The sequence below is a fragment of the Lactuca saligna genome, chromosome 5 (assembly GCF_052625555.1).
Source record: "Lactuca saligna cultivar CGN05327 chromosome 5, ASM5262555v1, whole genome shotgun sequence".
NCBI classification, from domain to species: Eukaryota; Viridiplantae; Streptophyta; class Magnoliopsida; order Asterales; family Asteraceae; genus Lactuca; species Lactuca saligna.
Genome location: NC_136421.1, coordinates 269,468,214 through 269,489,737, shown reverse-complemented (window position 1 = coordinate 269,489,737; position 21,524 = coordinate 269,468,214). Strand labels below are relative to the sequence as shown.

The 21,524-nt window shown below is 40.7% G+C and overlaps 1 pseudogene; it reads left to right on the top strand.

The window, feature by feature from the left end:
• The first annotated feature begins 20,795 nt into the window (after window positions 1–20,795).
• LOC145046654 (putative mitochondrial protein AtMg00820 pseudogene) lies at window positions 20,796–21,134 on the top strand (annotated as a pseudogene).
• The last annotated feature ends 390 nt before the right edge of the window (window positions 21,135–21,524 follow it).

Below are 21,524 nucleotides of genomic sequence, written 5' to 3'. Positions count from 1 at the left end.
TCCGACTGAGAGCATCAGCAAAAATATTTGCTTTACCTGGGTGGTAAAGTATCTCACAGTCGTAGTCCTTGAGAAGTTCTAGCCAGCGTCGTTGCCTCATGTTCAACTCCTTCTGATTAAAGAGATATTGGAGGCTCTTATGATCAGTGAAGAGCTTGCACTTCGTGCCGTAGAGGTAATGCCTCCATATCTTTAAGGCAAATACTACTGCTACCAACTCCAGATCATGAGTGGGGTAGTTCTTTTCGTGCTCTGTCAATTGTCGAGATGCGTATGCTATCACCTTTTCTCTTTGGGTCAGAACACAACCCAACCCGACTCCAGATGCATCACTATAAACTGCGAAATCTTCGACTCCATCGGGTAGAGAAAGTATCGGTGCTTCACATAACTTCTTTTTTAGCTTCTCGAATGCCTCATTGTGTTTCTCACTCCATGTATACGTAGCTCCTTTATGGGTCAAAGCTGTTAATGGAGCAACTATCGAAGAAAAGCCTTGGATAAATCGTCGGTAATATCCGGCTAATCCTAGAAAGCTTCGAATCTCCGTGGGACTCTTCGGACGTTCCCACTTCATTACAGCCTCGATCTTGGCGGGGTCAACCATTATTCCCTCCTGGTTAACAACATGACCCAAGAATTGGACTTCCCGTATCCAAAAGTCGCATTTGGAGAACTTTGCAAAAAGCTTCTCCTTCTTTAACACCTCCAACACTTCTCGTAGTTGCTTGCCATGCTCCTCCTAGCTTTTCGAGTAAATGAGAATGTCGTCGATGAACACTATCACAGATTTATCGAGGAATGGTTTACAAACCCTATTCATCAAATCCATGAATGCTGCGGGAGCATTGGTTAGTCCGAATGACATAACCAAGAACTCGTAGTGTCCATATCTTGTTCTGAATGCAGTCTTCTCAATATCCTGCTCTCTCACCTTCAACTGATGATATCCTGACCTAAGATCGATCTTTGAGAAGTAGCTCGAACCTTGCAGCTGATCGAATAGATCATCAATCCTCGGCAATGGATACTTGTTCTTCACCGTTGCCTTATTCAACTCTCGGTAGTCTATGCACATCCTCATGCTTCCGTCCTTCTTCTTCACGAATTACACCGGAGCTCCCTAGGGTGATGAACTAGGTCGAATGAAACCGTTGTCCAACAGCTCCTGAAGTTGCGTCATGAGCTCCTTCATCTCCGTCGGTGCTAATCGGTAAGGTGCCTTTGCTATCGGTGTTGTTCCTGGTAATAAGTCTATACGAAATTCTACTTGCCTATCAGGTGGTAATCCGGGAAGATCTTCGGGAAAGACTTCCGGATAATCGCACACAACCGGTATATTCTGCACCTCTTTCTTTTCTTTCTTAGCATCGATTACGAATGCCAAGTACGATGCACATCCCTTGGACAAACATTTCTTGGCTTTCATCAAGGAGATGATTCCAGAACTCACTCTGCGTTTGTCCCCGTACACCATAAATGATTCCTTTCCGGGTGGGTTTATCCTAACTATCTTCTTTCGGCATAATATCTCGGCATCGTTGGCGCTAAGCCAATCCATACCCAAAACGATGTCGAAACCGTTTAACTCTATGGGTAATAGTTCCTCCTGGAATTCGTTTCCGTTTAGGTCAATGACGATGTTCCTAATACGATTACTAACAGGTACGAATTTGCCACTGGCAACTTCTAAAATTAGGGCGTTATCAAGTTTTTCTACATGTAATGCTAATTTCGCACTAAATTTATGCGACACAAAGGAGTAGTTGGCTCCGGAATCAAACAGTATATTTGCAGGCAAACCATTTACAAGAAAGGTACCTGAAGCGATGTCTGCCGCCTCCTTTGTAGCCTCGAGCGTCATCTGGAAGGCTCTCGCCTTCGGCTTTGGTGGTATGTTGGGTCTTCCTGCCTCCTTCATCTTCGGGAAGTCCTTCAAAATGTGCCCTTCTTCATTACACCCATAACAGGCCTTCTGGTTAAGGGTGCATTCATTGGCATAGTGCCCAGGCTTTCCGCATTTGTAACAAGTGACCCCTCCATCACACTTCCCAAAGTGCTTCTTCTTGCACTTGTCACACCACTTTTGTAACAACCCGAAATTTCCGCATCATTTTAATGTAACTCTTTCGCGCAACCGATCGTCGTTCCGATTTCCGATTTCCAATCTTCCGTTTAATTGAGTCATTATATAGAACGCATTTAAAATGACTTAATGGGTGTCTTAATACATTTGAAAATCATTTTAACACCCTACTTTAGTGATCGGAATAATTCTAGAATTTACCGTATCGGGTTACGGTAACTCAATCGGGTACGACCAAAAACCCCGTCTAACGCCGGTATCGGGTAGAATTCCACCGTGTCCAAAAATTAAACACTATATAAACATGTTTAAGACTTCATTTGAAGCCTTTGTCCAATCTCTCACTAAAATCTTACAACCTCTCTCCTCAAGCTAGAATTAAGGTCCAAATCTCAAGTTTAAGGCTTCAAATCTTTAAGGTAACCTCCCTAGCATGTTATTCAGCATCTTTAACCTTCAAATTGATGAAATAATTGAGTTTTAGGTCCAAGAACATGAGTTTACGGCCAAGGAACAAGCTTGGGCCGTAAACTCCATTAAATGGGGTTTTAAGCCCTTAAACTCCTTCCTAAACTCAATTGGACTTTAGATATGGCTATGGGACTTCAAGATTTGGACTCTAAACATTTAAAACATAGATTTTGAGCCATTTGAAGGAGTTTACGGCCAAGGAACATTCTTGGGCCGTAAACTCATATAATTAGGGTTTTCATGCCCTTGAACCCTTCCAAATCACTTCTATGGCTTAGATATGAATTATAGGACCTTGGTTTTAGCATTTGGACACTTGAAACATGAATTTTATGGGACTTATGTGAGTTTATAGCCAATGAGAGTGCTTAGGCCGTAAACTCCCCAAAATGTGACATAAATCCAATTCTAAAGTGTTAGAAAGCCATCCAACACCACCAAAAGCCTTGGAATAAATCAAGGGACCAACCAAAAATACTTTAAGGGCCTAAAACACATCATTTGTGGGATTTATAAGAGTTTACGGCCAAGGCTTGTTCTTGGGCCGTAAACTCCAAAACTTTTGGTGTTAGAATGCAAACTAAACACCCCTAAAGCCTTTAGATGAATTTTAGAAGCCCTTCTATACAAGTTTTAGACCTTGAAACACTTTGTATGACCCTACATAAGAGTTTACGGCCATGAGGAGGGTCTCATGGGCCGTAAACTCCATAACACCCCTCAAATGTCCCATAAAACTCATGTAAGGTCTTGGAATAATTCTAGTAATCACATGTGATTTGTTTTAACAACATTAAACATCATTTTCATGAAGATTAAGGAGTTTACGGCCAGGAGCCTATACTGGGCCGTAAACTCCCATAAAAATAATCATTTTGATGATCTAAATTCATTCCAAGTGTTCCAAGGCAATTTAGATAATCCATTCTAGCAACCCCTATGTCCATTTGAGCCCTAAAACCATCAAAACCACACCCACATGAGTTTACGGCCGTAAACTCATGTATGTGTGTGTTTTATGGTTGTAAACTCTTTAAAATGTTTACTCTTGGGGAGTAAACTCAAGTCCCAAGTCCCTAGTGCCATTACAAGTCCGAAGATGTCACCCAGGTCACTCCAAACGCTCGTTTTGAGGTGTTTAACCTCATTGGAGTGTAATGTTCCATATGATTAGTGAATGTATCTCTAATTGTATATATATGGACATTATATCATTTTACATAGGGTCATCGCGAGTAATCAAACCCCGAACCGACGTATAGCATTCAAAACCGACACGTTTCCGAGTCCGGTGAGTTCATACCCCTACCCTTTTTCACTGTTTTCACTGTTTTCAGGGGGGAACACAAGTAAAGTACAAGGAAATTCTTGTACTCAAAACATGTTTTCAAATGTGTATTTCATATTTCGTATGCTTTTATAACTGATTACCACAACCGATAACAGATCGAACATGCAAATCACGTAACACATATTTGTGAAATAATCTTTAAACTAGTATGTTTTACATGTATTTCACAAATAGTTTTCCACTTTTTATCAGTTAAAAGCATGACATTAAAATATTTGAACATAATACCTATACACTGTTTTGTCCTCAGTAACACTCCCCACACTTATAAGAGTGGAGGACTTTCATATTATCACTAGTAAATTTGTTATTCCTGTATGATTGGAGACACGTCCTCGGAGAACACTCCACCCAGATTACGCGAGTGGAGGACTATACCCATAACCAGAATCTCTGGTATTTAGAGAGCGTGACTTGAGTGTATAGATCTATACGGGGTTGACTACCCCACACCTGGCTGCTAGCTACAGCCGAACCGAAATGGTTCAAGGGTGACGAAAGTCATAAGTATGTGGACGACTTATTGCCACATGTGGACTACTTATTGCCACAGGTTTCAGTCTATTGTATGGTTATGGAACTCGCAATTAGGATAACAGAGATTTACTTACAGTAATAATGGATTACTTTATACATCGTTTACATCTTTTACATCTTTTACATCTCTCACGTACTGTAGCTAACATTCAGGAAAGTACGGGACTTTCTTGGGGAAAACATGCAACCTAACTACATTTACATCTTTTACATCTTTAACATCGTTTACATTAGAAACCTACATGCAGGAAAGCATGGGGCTTTCCTGGGTAACACTTACATAACTAGAAAGAGTAACAAACTGGATAACATTACATCTTTTACAAAGTGAAACATACAATAAGGAAAGTATGGGACTTTCCTGGTAACACACGATAAGTAAACATGTTTTCAGTGTACAAACTTACTATACTTTACATTTGTAAAATAATAACCAACTTTTAAGAAAATACGGTATTTTTCTTGGTATACATAACATTTCAGAAACTGAAAGGAAACCGAAACATTTTCACAAACAAAAACCGCTTATGAACTCACCAGCTTTATGCTGATTTTCAAACCGCTTGTGTTCTCAGGTCGATGTTAGAACAGGTACCCGAAGATCCTTTTGCTCGAAGACGGAGTACATGAAGATCCGTTTCATTTTGTCTATATATACTATGTATCACAACTGTACAAACTTTACTTTTGAAACAACTGTAATACTTTTATTATGTAATGTAATGGTTGTTTTACTTTACTTACTATGTACATTGGATTTGATACTCAACGTGGTAGTCAACCCCGGAAATGTTTTCCGCCTTCGGTTTTCGGGGTGTGACAGATTGGTATCAGAGCCCTTATTTATAGTGAATGAAGTATACCAAACCTTACATGGTATAAAACTATAAACACTAAAGGGCCTAAGTGCTCTGAATTAAAAGTATCTTCAAACTACAAGTATTTTCAAAAGTATATAAGTATACCGAACTGTCGTCATCTGTAACCACAAGTAGAACAAAACATAAGTAAATGGGTGTTGTATACTACGGTTAAACTTGGGTAGTTATGTAGTTGTGTCTAGGGTCAATATAGCCTGGCCAACTATATTCATTTGAGACACGACCAACATGTGCTTGGGAGTGACTGTGGTATGTGGCATGCCTAAAACTTACCCTAATATCCCAACATCAAAACATTGTCGCAAACAATTCATGAAATACTATGGGAGTATTTCTCGATTCTGATCCTCTGTAGTAATCCTCATTCGAGTGGTTTTCTGTGATTACTCTTAGCGATAAATTATCTATTCGATAACTCTTTCCTGCTTTATCGCTTACTCGAATCATATAACTGTCATATCTATCGATTCAATGTAGAGGACTTACCATCCTCTCTTTCTTGATCTTATTAGATCAAGATGCCTCCCCGAAAGAGACCTAGCTAAAAGAACGACAACAATCCTTCCTCGCCTCCACCTCCTCCTAAGTTCGATCTAGCATCACTCCAGACGATGATGACAGCTGCAATGGTAGCAGCTATGTCACAAATGAACCCTGGTGGTTCAAGTGGCGGTCCTCAATCTCAAAACCCTGAGGGTAGCCAGGGACACCAAAGAGGGGGTTCCTACAAGGATTTCATGAATGCGAAACCAACATCTTTTAATGGCGCTGGAGGTGTCATTTCCTTATCTCGATGGTTCGAGAAAATTGAGTCCATCTTTGAAATCTGTGCTTGTGCGGAGTCCGATAAAGTCAAATTCGCAGCCTGTACTTTCGTGGATAAAGCCTTGACATGGTGGAATGGTCGAGTCAAATCTCTGACCTTACCCGTAGCCAATGCCATGGGCTGGGAGGCCATGAAATAACTTCTCATTGCCGAGTACTGCCCCCGTGGTGAAATGCAGAAATTAGAGCACGAGCTCTGGAACCTGAAGATGAAAGGTTCCGACATTGCTGCATATACTTCCCGATTTGATGATCTCGCACTTCTCTGCCCGGGGTTAGTCACTCCAGAAAACAAAAAGATCGAAAGGTTCGTTTGGGGATTATCTCAACCAATAAAGAGTCACGTTTTGGCTGCTCATCCGGATACCTATGATAGCGCCAAGACCTTAGCACAAATTCTGATTGATCACAACGACAATGTTAAGGAAATCACTACCACTTCTGAGCCGACTCAATAGAGTGGTGAGAAGAGGAAATTCTGGAAAAAGAAGAAAGGTCAATCTTCTCAAGGATCATCCAAGAAACAACAGACGGTAGCAGTTCATGCTGCTACTACTACTCCTGTTGTTGCTGTTTCTGCTATGAGATCCACAGCCTCAACTCCTACCAGTAAATATGCTGGTAACCTCCCTCTGTGTGACAAGTGTAAATACCATCATCATCCCGGTCCTTGTCGAGAATTGTCTTGCACCAATTGTGGTAAGAAAGGACACACAGTTCGGTACTGCAGAACTCCTACCCAATCAGCCAACCAAGCATCGGGAGCAGGTGTTAGTCAAGCCTGCTACAATTGTGGTGAAGTTGGGCACTTTAAAAGGGATTGTCCCAAGAAGTCAACTGCTGGTAACACTGGAAGAATTCTAACCATGGGACGGGAGGAAGCAGTTGCTGATCCCACTGTTGTTTCGGGTACGTTCCTTCTCGACAACTCATATGCTAGTATTCTTTTCGATTCGGGTGCTGAAAGGAGTTTTGTTAGTGATGCATTCAAACATAATCTAAAACCAAATCCTCAACCACTAACTGAAACGTTTACCGTCGAGATGGCTAACGGTGAGAAAGAAAGCGCTAACGATGTATTCATAGGTTGTACACTTACCCTAAATGATCACTCATTTCCTATAGACCTCATGCCCGTTTCCATTAAGAGCTTTGATGTTATCATTGGCATGGATTGGTTGAGTCCCAATCATGCTGACATTCTTTGTTACGAAAAAGCCATCCGTCTCAATCTTCCTTCGGATCAAACTCTCGTAATCTATGGTGATAAACCCAGTTCCAACCTTCATATCATCTCTTGCATCAAAACTCGAAAGCTCCTTCGAAAGGAGTGTGTTGCATTCTTAGCTCATGTGATCAACGAGAAACAAGAAGTTAGAGACCTCGCGAGCATTCCCGAAGTTTGTAACTTTCCCGATGTGTTTCCCGAAGAACTTCCAGGGATTCCTCCCGAACGTCAAGTCGAATTCCGTATTGACCTAATTCCTGGAGCTACTCCCGTAGCAAAATCCCCGTATCGCTTAGCTCCGGCAGAAATGCAGGAGTTATCCAGTCAACTCAATGAGTTGCTCAGTAAAGGATTCATTAGGCCGAGTCCCTCACCCTGGGGAGCTCCGATTCTGTTTGTCAAAAAGAAAGATGGATCCTTTCGGATGTGTATCGACTATCATGAACTGAACAAGTTGACCGTTAAGAACCGATATCCTCTTCCAAGAATAGACGACCTCTTCGATCAACTCCAGGGAGCCAGCTACTTTTCTAAGATAGACCTTCGGTCAGGGTACCACCAGTTACGAGTCCAGGAGAATGATGTTCCCAAGACAGCTTTTAGGACTCGGTATGGACACTACGAATTCGTAGTGATGCCCTTCGGTCTAACCAATGCACCGACTGTGTTCATGGACCTGATGAACAGGGTGTGCCGCCCCTTCTTAGAAAAATTCGTCATCGTGTTCATTGACGACATTCTCGTTTACTCCCGAAGCGAGGAAGACCACAAGCAACACTTGAGGCTAGTGGTGGAAACCCTTAGATCCGAAAAGCTATACGCGAAATTTTCCAAATGTGAATTCTGGATACGGAAGGTAACTTTCCTCAGTCACGTGGTAAGCGAGGAGGGTATTCATGTAGATCCTTCCAAGATTAAGGCGATAGAGAGTTGGTCGGCAACGAAAACACCCACAGAAATTCGTCAATTCTTGGGTCTCGCCGGCTACTATCGACGATTCATTCAGAACTTTTCCAAAACCGCCAAACCTTTAACCACTCTAACACAGAAAGGTGTACCCTTTCGTTGGAGTGATAAACAAGAAACTGCATTCCAAACGTTGAAGAGAGCCTTATGCAGCGCGCCTGTTCTGTCTCTGCCTGAAGGGACAGAGGATTTCGTGGTCTACTGCGATGCGTCAAATCAAGGATTAGGCTGTGTGCTTATGCAAAGAGGAAAGGTGATTGCCTATGCCTCTAGACAGCTGAAAAGACACGAGGTCAACTATACCACACACGACTTGGAACTAGGAGCAGTAGTCTTCGCATTGAAGATTTGGAGACATTATCTCTATGGAACCAAGTGCACAATCTTCACTGATCACAAGAATCTGCAGCACATCTTTAATCAAAAAGACTTAAACATGAGACAACGGCGATGGGTAGAATTATTCAGTGATTATGAGTGTGAAATCCGTTACCACCCCGGCAAGGCCAATGTGGTAGCAGATGCCCTTAGCCAAAAGGATAGTACAAGCCACAAAGTGAGGAACCAGACGATGACCATCCATTCCAATCTACCTACGCAAATCCGAGAAGCTCAGTGTACAGCCCTCAAACCCGAGAACGTGTCAGATGAAACCTTGAGAGGAATGGAGAAGAAACTTGAGATCAGAGGTGACGGAGTTCATTGTTTCATGAATCGAATCTGGATTCCCAAATCCGGTGGATTCAGGGAAATAGTCATGGAGGAAGCACACAGGACCAAATACTCTATTCACCCGGGTTCGGACAAGATGTATCTGGATCTTAAGAAACAATACTGGTGGCCAAACATGAAAGCTGAGATAGCTACATTCGTGGGCAAGTGTCTGACTTGCGCCAAAGTCAAAGTCGAACATCAGAAACCTTCAGGTCTACTCCAACAACCCGAAATCCCCAAGTGGAAATGGGAGATGATTACCATGGACTTCATCACCAAACTACCCAAGTGTTCTAGTGGGTACGATACCATTTGGGTAATTGTCGATCGTTTGTCAAAATCCGCTCACTTCATCCCAATTAAAGAATCATACAAGATGGAGAAACTCGCACGAATCTACATCCAGGAGGTAGTACGTCTTCATGGTGTACCTGCATCCATTATCTCCGATCGAGATAGTAGGTTTACCTCCAGATTCTGGCAATCCCTTCAGAAAGCCCTTGGAACCAAACTAGATATGAGCACGGCGTATCATCCTCAGACCGATGGACAGAGTGAGAGAACAATCCAAACCCTGGAGGACATGCTTCGGGCATGCGCCATTGACTTTGGAAAGTCGTGGGATACACATCTATCCTTGATCGAGTTCTCGTACAACAACAGTTACCACACCAGCACTAGGGCTGCTCCGTTCGAAGCCCTATACGGTCGTAAGTGCAGATCCCCTCTGTGCTGGGCCGAGGTGGGGGATACACAGTTAGCCAGGAGTCGAGTCCCCGACAGTGCTCTCACTGGTCCTGAAATCATCCGCGAAACCACCGAAAAGATCATTCAAATCCGTAACCGACTGAAAGCTTCACGTGATCGTCAAAAGAGTTACGCTGATAATCGTCGGAAACCACTAGAATTCCAGGTTGGAGACCGTGTCCTGTTGAAAGTCTCGCCCTGGAAAGGCACTGTACGCTTTGGCAAGCGTGGGAAACTTAATCCGAGGTACATTGGACCCTTTGAGATCCTCTTCAGGATTGGTCCAGTTGCCTATAAACTTCATTTACCTCACGAACTCAGTAACATTCATCCTGTCTTCCATGTTTCAAATCTCAAAAAGTGCCTATCCGATGAAACCTTAACAATTCCCTTAGACGAGATCGAGATCAATGAAAACCTCAACTTTGTGGAGGAACCGATCGAAATCATGGATCGAGAAGTCAAACGTACAAAACAAAGTCGCATCCCGTTAGTGAAGGTTCGCTGGAATGCCAAGCGGGGACCGGAATTCACTTGGGAACGGGAAGACTCAATGAAACAGAAGTATCCACAACTCTTTTCTTATCCATGATTTGTATCTTGTCTTATGTTCTAAACTTGAATTTCGGGACGAAATTCCCTCTAACGGGGGGATAATGTAACAACCCGAAATTTCCGCATCATTTTAATGTAACTCTTTCGCGCAACCGATCGTCGTTCCAATTTCCGATTTCCAATCTTCCGTTTAATTGAGTCATTATATAGAACGCATTTAAAATGACTTAATGGGTGTCTTAATACATTTGAAAATCATTTTAACACCCTACTTTAGTGATCGGAATAATTCTAGAATTTACCGTATCGGGTTACGGTAACTCAATCGGGTACGACCAAAAACCCCGTCTAACGCCGGTATCGGGTAGAATTCCACCGTGTCCAAAACTTAAACACTATATAAACATGTTTAAGACTTCATTTGAAGCATTTGGCCAATCTCTCACTAAAATCTTACAACCTCTCTCCTCAAGCTAGAATTAAGGTCCAAATCTCAAGTTTAAGGCTTCAAATCTTTAAGGTAACCTCCCTAGCATGTTATTCAGCATCTTTAACCTTCAAATTGATGAAATAATTGAGTTTTAGGTCCAAGAACATGAGTTTACGGCCAAGGAACAAGCTTGGGCCGTAAACTCCATTAAATGAGGTTTTAAGCCCTTAAACTCCTTCCTAAACTCAATTGGACTTTAGATATGGCTATGGGACTTCAAGATTTGGACTCTAAACATTTAAAACATAGATTTTGAGCCATTTGAAGGATTTTACGGCCAAGGAACATTCTTGGGCCGTAAACTCATATAATTAGGGTTTTCATGCCCTTGAACCCTTCCAAATCACTTCTATGGCTTAGATATGAATTATAGGACCTTGGTTTTAGCATTTGGACACTTGAAACATAAATTTTATGGGACTTATGTGAGTTTATGGCCAATGAGAGTGCTTAGGCCGTAAACTCCCCAAAATGTGACATAAATCCAATTCTAAAGTGTTAGAAAGCCATCCAACACCACCAAAAGCCTTGGAATAAATCAAGGGACCAACCAAAAATACTTTAAGGGCCTAAAACACATCATTTGTGGGATTTATAAGAGTTTACGGCCAAGGCTTGTTCTTGGGCCGTAAACTCCAAAACTTTTGGTGTTAGAATGCAAACTAAACACCCCTAAAGCCTTTAGATGAATTTTAGAAGCCCTTCTATACAAGTTTTAGACCTTGAAACACTTTGTATGACCCTACATAAGAGTTTACGGCCATGAGGAGGGTCTCATGGGCCGTAAACTCCATAACACCCCTCAAATGTCCCATAAAACTCATGTAAGGTCTTGGAATAATTCTAGTAATCACATGTGATTTGTTTTAACAACATTAAACATCATTTTCATGAAGATTAAGGAGTTTACGGCCAGGAGCCTATACTAGGCCGTAAACTCCCATAAAAATAATCATTTTGATGATTGAAATTCATTCCAAGTGTTCCAAGGCAATTTAGATAATCCATTCTAGCAACCCCTATGTCCATTTGAGCCCTAAAACCATCAAAACCACACCCACATGAGTTTACGGCCGTAAACTCATGTATGTGTGTGTTTTATGGTTGTAAACTCTTTAAAATGTTTACTCTTGGGGAGTAAACTCAAGTCCCAAGTCCCTAGTGCCATTACAAGTTCGAAGATGTCACCCGGGTCACTCCAAACGCTCGTTTTGAGGTGTTTAACCTCATTGGAGTGTAATGTTCCATATGATTAGTGAATGTATCTCTAATTGTATATATATGGACATTATATCATTTTACATAGGGTCATCACGAGTAATCAAACCCCGAACCGACGTATAGCATTCAAAACCGACACGTTTCCGAGTCCGGTGAGTTCATACCCCTACCCTTTTTCACTGTTTTCACTGTTTTCAGGGGGGAACACAAGTAAAGTACAAGGAAATTCTTGTACTCAAAACATGTTTTCAAATGTGTATTTCATATTTCATATGCTTTTATAACTGATTACCACAACCGATAACAGATCGAACATGCAAATCACGTAACACATATTTGTGAAATAAGTCTTTAAACTAGTATGTTTTACATGTATTTCACAAATGGTTTTCCACTTTTTATCAGTTAAAAGCATGACATTAATATTTGAACATAATACCTATACACTGTTTTGTCCTCAGTAACACTCCCCACACTTATAAGAGTGGAGGACTTTCATATTATTACTAGTAAATTTGTTATTCCTGTATGATTGGAGACACGTCCTCGGAGAACACTCCACCCAGATTACGCGAGTGGAGGACTATACCCATAACCAGAATCTCTGGTATTTAGAGAGCGTGACTTGAGTGTATAGATCTATACGGGGCTGACTACCCCACACCTGGCTGCTAGCTACAGCCGAACCGAAATGGTTCAAGGGTGACGAAAGTCATAAGTATGTGGACGACTTATTGCCACATGTGGACTACTTATTGCCACAGGTTCCAGTCTATTGTATGGTTATGGAACTCGCAATTAGGATAACAGAGATTTACTTACAGTAATAATGGATTACTTTATACATCGTTTACATCTTTTACGTCTTTTACATCTTTCACGTACTGTAGCTAACATTCAGGAAAGTACGGGACTTTCCTGGGGAAAACATGGAACCTAACTACATTTACATCTTTTACATCTTTAACATCGTTTACATTAGAAACCTACATGCAGGAAAGCATGGGGCTTTCCTGGGTAACACTTACATAACTAGAAAGAGTAACAAACTGGATAACATTACATCTTTTACAAAGTGAAACATACAATAAGGAAAGTATGGGACTTTCCTGGTAACACACGATAAGTAAACATGTTTTCAGTGTACAAACTTACTATACTTTACATTTGTAAAATAATAACCAACTTTTAAGAAAATACGGTATTTTTCTTGGTATACATAACATTTCAGAAACCGAAAGGAAACCGAAACATTTTCACAAACAAAAACCGCTTATGAACTCACCAGCTTTATGCTGATTTTCAAACCGCTTGTGTTCTCAGGTCGACGTTAGAACAGGTACCCGAAGATCCTTTTGCTCGAAGACGGAGTACATGAAGATCCGTTTCATTTTGTCTATATATACTATGTATCACAATTGTACAAACTTTACTTTTGAAACAACTGTAATACTTTTATTATGTAATGTAATGGTTGTTTTACTTTACTTACTATGTACATTGGATTTGATACTCAACGTGGTAGTCAACCCCGGAAATGTTTTCCGCCTTCGGTTTTCGGGGTGTGACAACTTTGCTTCTGATCCTCCTCCTCTCGAACCAGGTTTCGAGAATCTACTCTTTTTGTTGGACTTCGAGGATCCATCGAACTTCCGTTTCTCGCCGACCTCAGCCCTTTCCAGACCTCTTTCCTTTTGTTGGGTCTCCACATTCTTAGCTGCTCGAACAGCTGATTTCAGAGTGGTTGCCATCTTGACTGTTGGGCCAAAGTCAGCCGGCAGTCCGTTTGCGAATTTCTCAATTTTAGAAAGTTCGGTTGGCACTAGGTATGGAAACAACTTCATCTTTTCCGTAAATGCAGCAGCATAGTCATCGATGCTCATTCTCCCCTTCTTCAAATTTTGGAACTCATTGTTCAGATCAATCAGGTATATCTCTGAACAGTACTGCGCCTTTAGTTGTTCCAAGAACTCATCCCATGACATTTTCAGGGCTTTTCCTCGTGGCATCGTATCTGCCAATAGCTTCCACCAACTCAAGACTCCAGTTTTCAATTGTCTCACAGCGAAGACAGTCTTCTGCTTTTCGTTGCAGTCGCAGCTCTCAAACACCATCTCCATCTCGGAGATCCAGTCCATAATCTCAACAGGCTTTGGGCTTCCTGAGAGACTTGGTGGTTTTGCACCCAAGAAATTTTTGTACATCTGCCCATCCTTGTTGTTTCTTCCTTCTGGGCCATCCCTTTGTTCACCTTGAGTCCCTATTTGACTCACTTGACGGATATAGTTCCCTTCCTCAGATGGCTCGGGAACTGGCTCCGTCGGTTCAACATGTATGGTAGGTTCGTCTCTATTCTCGCGGAGCATACGTCTCATTTCTTCCCTTTGTTCAGCTAGCATAGCCTGAATCATGGCTTGAACTCCAGCCATGGTAACTGGCTCAGGTGCAACTTCTTCAACAATAGGTATTTGTTGAACTACTGGGGGTTGGTTCCTACCTCCATTTGCGTTCACGTTTCCGCTACGGGTCCTTGCCATCATGATCTATACACCGAATAAGGTGAATTCAGATCTTTATTTAGGAGAGACGTTTTAAATCGTCCTTATCACTCCGAAACGTTTACATGCTAGTTCTAATATCGTAGTCATACATTTAAAATCCTAAACACATAAGGTTTCCAGATCCAGTCGGCAACAGACCATAGATCAAAATCACGGTCAGAAAAGACCGGTTTTGTTTATACTTTATTTCAAAATCAGAGTTATCTTTTAATAAAAGGGTTGCGGAATTTGTCCCAAAACAATAATATGATAAAGATTTATCAAAAGCATTTCCATAGAAATGTATTTCATTAAAAGACTCGGGATGTCATGTTCGTACAGATCAAAAGTATAAACAGTACAATATAAGCCTTACTACATTATTTCATATCTACAGGCCTATATCCGTAATCCCTCGTCCAAAACATCACACCTATGCTCATGTGCCACTACCTGTAATGCATAAAACTGAGTGGGTTAGGCTTGGGAGCCTGGTGAGCACATAGGGTTTTCAACCCACAATAAATAAGTTTATTAATTTCATCAATCAACAATAACCCGATTACCCGTTCCCGTTATCCTCACTTTACGTCCCTAAACACCTATCATAAGGGACCTAGCCTAAGGATCATCATCGGGACGAACACTACTGCTAAGGGGATTCCTCAGCAATAAATGTCCTAATAGGCAACCATGTGGGGGATGGAGTACACCGGTGAACACATCGTTCACAACACCTACAGGTTGCGAGCCTGCTAGTGTTCCACTGGACTGTCTAGAAGAGTCCGTAGTCGTCATCTATACTCCGCTAGATGACTGGATCAACAACAACAACATCGAGGCCTCTCATCATTTTATCACACATCACCTATTACATCTACCCATGTTTTACCCCAACATTTTCGTAGATATAAAATACATATACAGTTTAAATCATTGAAAACATGTATAACAACGTTCATCTAACGTAGATAGCAAGTATTCAGATAATATGCACACATAGCACGTAATTTATATAAAATACTTCATATCTATGTGTAAGCTGAAAGTAACTATGCACTCACCGGAAAAGGTGGTGATTCCGAACTCAGACAGCGCTTCGCTTCTTAAAAAGAATTTTTTCTTCGACGAAACCTAGTATTATTACCACTAGAGTTTAGTTTATTATTCGTCGAGACTAATTAATAGTCTAGCTATTATTATTATTATTATTATTATATAAGTGTCAAAAAATACTTATATAACCCATAATAATAGCCCAAGTATTTATTATAAGTTCCTAATAACGTTACTATAATTAAATAAAAGTTATATATTAAAAATAGCGTAGGCGTAGCTCACTTACAGCGGGTTTTATAGAAAACCGGGCTTTGCTTGGAGCAGCGTTCCCGAGCCGAAAAGCTCTTCTTCTCAGAGCCTTCGATCACTCCGGGGCTTCCGCCTCGTGCTAGGGAGGTTCCCTAGGCTTTTCGGGGGATTTCGGGGCTAGAGAGAGGTTCTAGAGAGAGAGAGAGTAAAGAGAAGAAAGAATGGGAAAGGTGTGAAGAAAATGAGGGTGGGAGAGGTGGTATTTATAGGGTGAAATGTGGCTGAACTTGGTGCCACATGTCACCATCTGGTGGCAAGCCTTGGGGAGAAAGCAATGGCCAAGATTGTGCCACATCACCCATTTTCGCACAGCACACTTCCGACTTCTAAAATCCGTAACTTTCACATACGACCTCCGTTTTTGACGTTCTTTATATCCACGCGTAGGTAATAATAAGATCTACAACTTTCATTTTGACACCGTCAGCTAATTCTCGACCGATCTTAAATTTAACAGTACAAGGAGATTATACTGTTAAACGTCTGCGTAAAATTAATAACTTCTACATACGGACTCTGTTTTTGTCTGTCTTTTTACCGTTGATTTCCTATTAATGAGATCTTCAACTCTCATTTACGTTGCATAAGCCAAAAACCGCTCGAACTAAAATTCGAGTTTCAGGCCTTGCACTGCTAAGCCGAATCTTAGAAAAATCATAACTTCTTCATACGAAGTCAGATTTGGGCGTTCTTTTTATCGATGTTCTTAGTTTAACATATTCTACGAATTTTGTTTAGATTGCTAAGGCTAAAAAGTCTTCTATCGTAAATTCACTATTTACGTCTCCCGGTGTCGTACCGGTTTTGCCGTAAAACTTCGACGGGCCATAACTTCTTCGTTATAGCTCGGATTTCGGCATTCTTTATATGTACGGAAACCTTGAGACATATTATACAACTTTATGTAGAGATATCGGGTTTATCGTACACTTTAATTTTGACGCTCATTTTTATTCTTTATTAATTATACATTTATAATTAAATAATAAACACACATAATTCACATAATATCAAATATTTCATATTTATTACTTCAAAAAGAGTTACAATAGTTGACCTAGACTATTACATTGACAAAAATGCTTAGCCCTGAAAACCCGGGCGTTACATCTAGGGATGATGATGATGATATGGAAACTGGGAGGAATATGTGTCTGATGGCAAGAAAAACAGTTGAATGTGATGAAGGTTATCGGTCTTCTGGATCAGAAGATGAAGATGATGTTGCTGAACCTCACTATTGCTATATGGCAACCAACGATCCACCAGGTCGAAGCATCGTTCAATAGGTAAAATATATGATCTCTAATAATAATTTTGATCTATCTCTTTGTGAACCTTATTTGACCCAAATCCAAATAGATATGAACACCATTTATAAATCTTATGAGTCTGCCATAGAAGCCAGTGAGAAGAAGGATTGTGAACTAAGTCGTCTTAGATTATGTTTTGAGGATAAGAAATTGAAAATCAAGTCTTTAGAGTATGAACTTGTAATGTCAAAAGATGAATGTATCATTTTGAAAGATAAATGTGAAATCACCTATTCTGAACGCAATATTTTGATTTTTGATAACAAACGTCTTAATGCTAAGATAGATTCTTTGCATAACTCTGTGGACATGCTAGAAGCGGACATTCGGATGACTCATAAATTTCGTCATCCGTGGTCCAAAGCACCTGGTATCAGAAGTGAATTTCCGAAACCAATTGCTAGTCCCTTGAAGGAGTTACAAAATTTGACATTCATGGGAGAGGTTCCGAACATTTAACATTCGGACACCCTTGTTTCTCCCTTATCACCACTTTCGGAGACTATAGACCATTTTGAGTCCTTAATTCCTGAGTTTAAAGAAATAGTTGTCAAGTGTCCTGATTACACGCCTCTTCCGCCTCTGATAAACCTGGACCTGAATCAGACCACAAAATTTCATTATAGTCCTCCAAATGGTGTTGATTATGTTCGTGTGAGTAATCACACAACCAACTGTGTAGTTGAAGAAATTCCATCTCTGACAACCGAAACTGATACCTCTGAGTTTGTATGGGAATCTTTAGATGATAAAGTTGAAATCCAAGCTGTGTATCCTCTGACTCATGCGAATCAGATTCCTTAGTATTTTCAAAAGGTAAATTGGTTCCCATTACTTCTGAGTATAGGAATCCATCCGAAGGACAAACCTCAAAATCCTCACCTCATACTAAGAGAAAACTAATGATGAATAGGAAGGATATTGTGGATCCCAAGGTGGAAGCTCACAATGCACTTAAGAAGGAAGTTAAGACTAGACACACTTCCAGGTTCATTGCTAACTCCAAACCAAGTGTTTCCAAAAACTCTCATGCATCAACTCACAGTCAAAACTCCTTTACTCCCACTAAGATACTCAAAAGGCCTTCCGTATCTCATAGTCGTTTAGAACCTAAGAAAGTAGAGAATTCTACTCAGACTAAAACTCATGTAAATGTCACAACACTCCAAAACACCCATCCTCGGACTAATTCATCTGTTTTTATTGCAAAATATGATGGCACAATTTTTAAACCAAAACTTTCAAAACCAAATGTGTTATCAAGCAAATACACAAATAAAAAGAAAACTTCTTCTTCAAAATCTTCAAAGAATTTTTTTTTTGGGGAGAGTCAAAACTCCCATTGATGAAAAAACAATTCCGGAGGTGACAAATGCTACCACCACTTCGGAAGTAAAAAGTCCGAAGTAGACCATTCGGAATTACCAAGTCATTGAATATGACTACTACATAAATGAAAAGACATTATCCTTCTGTCTATTTCAAAAGAACACCACTCAAAAGCACAAAGATATTCCAAAGTCACCATCAAAGTCCAAAGCCCGCATCTATGTCCCAAAATCTAATCCAGAGCCTAAAAACTCCATTACTCACTAATTTTGCAGGGACTTTGTGCTTCTGAGAAAGATATAATAAGGTATATTGATAGTGCTTTCTCCATGCACATGACGGGGCATAAAGACTTTCTGTGAGATTTAAAACCTACTCCAAATGGTGGTTACTTGACATATGGAAATAACTCAAATTCTCAAATTTGTGGTTATGGAATCCTCACCAATGGAAACATCTCTATCTCAAATGTGGCATATGTAGCTGATCTGAAACACAATGTGATAAGTGTTGCTCAGCTCACTGATTTAAATCAACATGTGGAATTTTGAAAAAAGTACATCTATGTAACAACTGAAGACAGGAAAGAGTGCTTAATCAAGTCACTTCGTGACAAGAACATGTACCCGCTCGAGATCAACATGATTATTGGCAAACCACAACTCTGCCTTCTCTCCAAAGTTGTTCCTGACGTACGTTGGTTGCCACATAGAAGGCTTGCTCATCTCAACTTTCGGTACATGAATGATATCGTATCTGGTGAAATGGTGAGATGCTTACCTCTCCTCAAATTCAAAAATGATCGTTTGTGTGCTACTTGTGAGTGTGGTAAGCAATCAAAGAAAGGTCATCCTGCTATCATCGAAAAATCCGTTTGGAACCATTGGAGCTTCTACACATTGATATTTATGGACCATCCACTATAGAAAGTCTTCACCATAAGAAATACATTCTTGTGATTGTTGATGACTTTACACGGTTCACTTGGGTCTTCTTCCTTCAGCCGAAATTCGACACAACCTCAGAGCTCATTAATTTTATCAAGGGAATAGAAGTTCTTATCAAACTCCCAGTTAGGAGAATCTGAAGTGGCAATGGCTCTGAATTCACTAATTCCATCATCGAAAAGTTTCTCACAGAAAAAGGAATTGACAACTTCTCAGCTCCTTATACCCCACAACAAAATGGTGTAGTCGAACGACGAAATATAAATCTTGTTGAAGCTCGTTGATCCATGCTGAACTTTGCAAATCTACCACTCTACCTTTGCGCTAAAGTAGTATCTACTGCCTGCTTCACTCAAAATCGGAGTATCATTAATCAACACCTCAACATGACACCGTACGAAGCAATGAATGGTTGGAATCCAACAATCTCGTTTCTACATGTCTTCGGATGCAGGTGCTTCATCAAGAACAACCGAGATCAGCTTACCAAGTTTTAGCCTAAAGTTGATGAAGCCATCTTCCTTGTGTACTCCACAAAATCGAAAGCTTACATAGTTCTTAACTATAGGACTCGTGTTCCGAAAGAAAGCTTAGATGTCACTTTCGATGACAACTTCGTCCGGAATTCTGGCCCGAATCACATCACCACTCACATCATGGAGTCCGATGCTCCTCCAACAGGACGTCCGAACCCTCAAACAATCCTAGAAGTTGATTTTGAAACACTTTTTTGTCCTTCAGAAACAACTCTTGATTCGGAATCTCGATCAAGACCAAACATCATTCCAATCTCCTCTTTGGAAGCTAATGTATCTTAAAATGTCTCCGGTCCAATCCCCAGTCTCCCTCCATTTGATTCCGAATCATTTCAACCTTCTCAGGTTGAGGGGGAGAATGCTCATCCCTCTCTTGAATCAAATGTGGATGGATTCCAAGATGCAACTGTTGAGTTTGATGACTCTAATTCTCTCAACAATGGTCAAAATGAAAACTTCTTTGAGTTTCCTTCTGGTGATGATGTCAATCTCTCTGGTTCAGAAGTCCAGGGGGAGAAAATCAATTCCACGGTTAATATAGGATAAACGACTGCACAAGAACTACCATGATTACATGTCTAGACCAAGGATCATCCTACGAACCAAGTAATCGGTAACCCCAATGCTAGTGTACTGACCCATTCTACTACAAGTGTCCAAAATGAATGCCATTTTTCAGCAATTATATCCATGATTGAACCCAACTCCATCAAGGAAGCACTGGCGCATGCTGACTGGATTACAGCCATGCAAGAAGAACTGGCTGAATTTGACCGAAATGAAGTTTGGACTCTCATGCCTTCTCCTCAGAATCATCCCATTGTCGGTACAATACGGGTATTTCTCAACAAGCTAGCTAACTCAGGAGTTATCATTCGAAATAACCCGAGACTGGTGGCAAAAGGATTTACACAGATTGAAGGGCTTGACTACGATGAAACCTTTGCTCCTGTTGCAAGACTTGAAGCTATCAGAATGCTCACAAAGGCTTCAAAGTTTACCAAATGGACATCAAAAGTGCTTTTCTAAATGGTGAACTTGACACTGAAGTGTACCCTCACCACCCCCCGGTTTTTTTAATCTCTCCTTTCCGAACCATTGTTACAAACTCCGGAAGGCTATCTACGGACTCAAACAGGCTCCTCGAGCATGGTACAAGACCCTCACAGATTTCCTCAAGCACTCCGGTTTCCAAAGACGAATTCTCGAACCCACACTGTTCCAAAGATCAAATGGAAAGCATCTCATGCTGGTACAAATTCATGTGGATGGCATCATTTTTGGATCTACGGATTTATCTATGGTTGATGACTTTGCTAAACTGATGATCAACCAATTCCAAATGACCATGAATCAGGAGTTAAGCTTCTTTCTTGGCCTTCAAGTCAAACAGATTAACAGAGGAATCTTCATTCATCA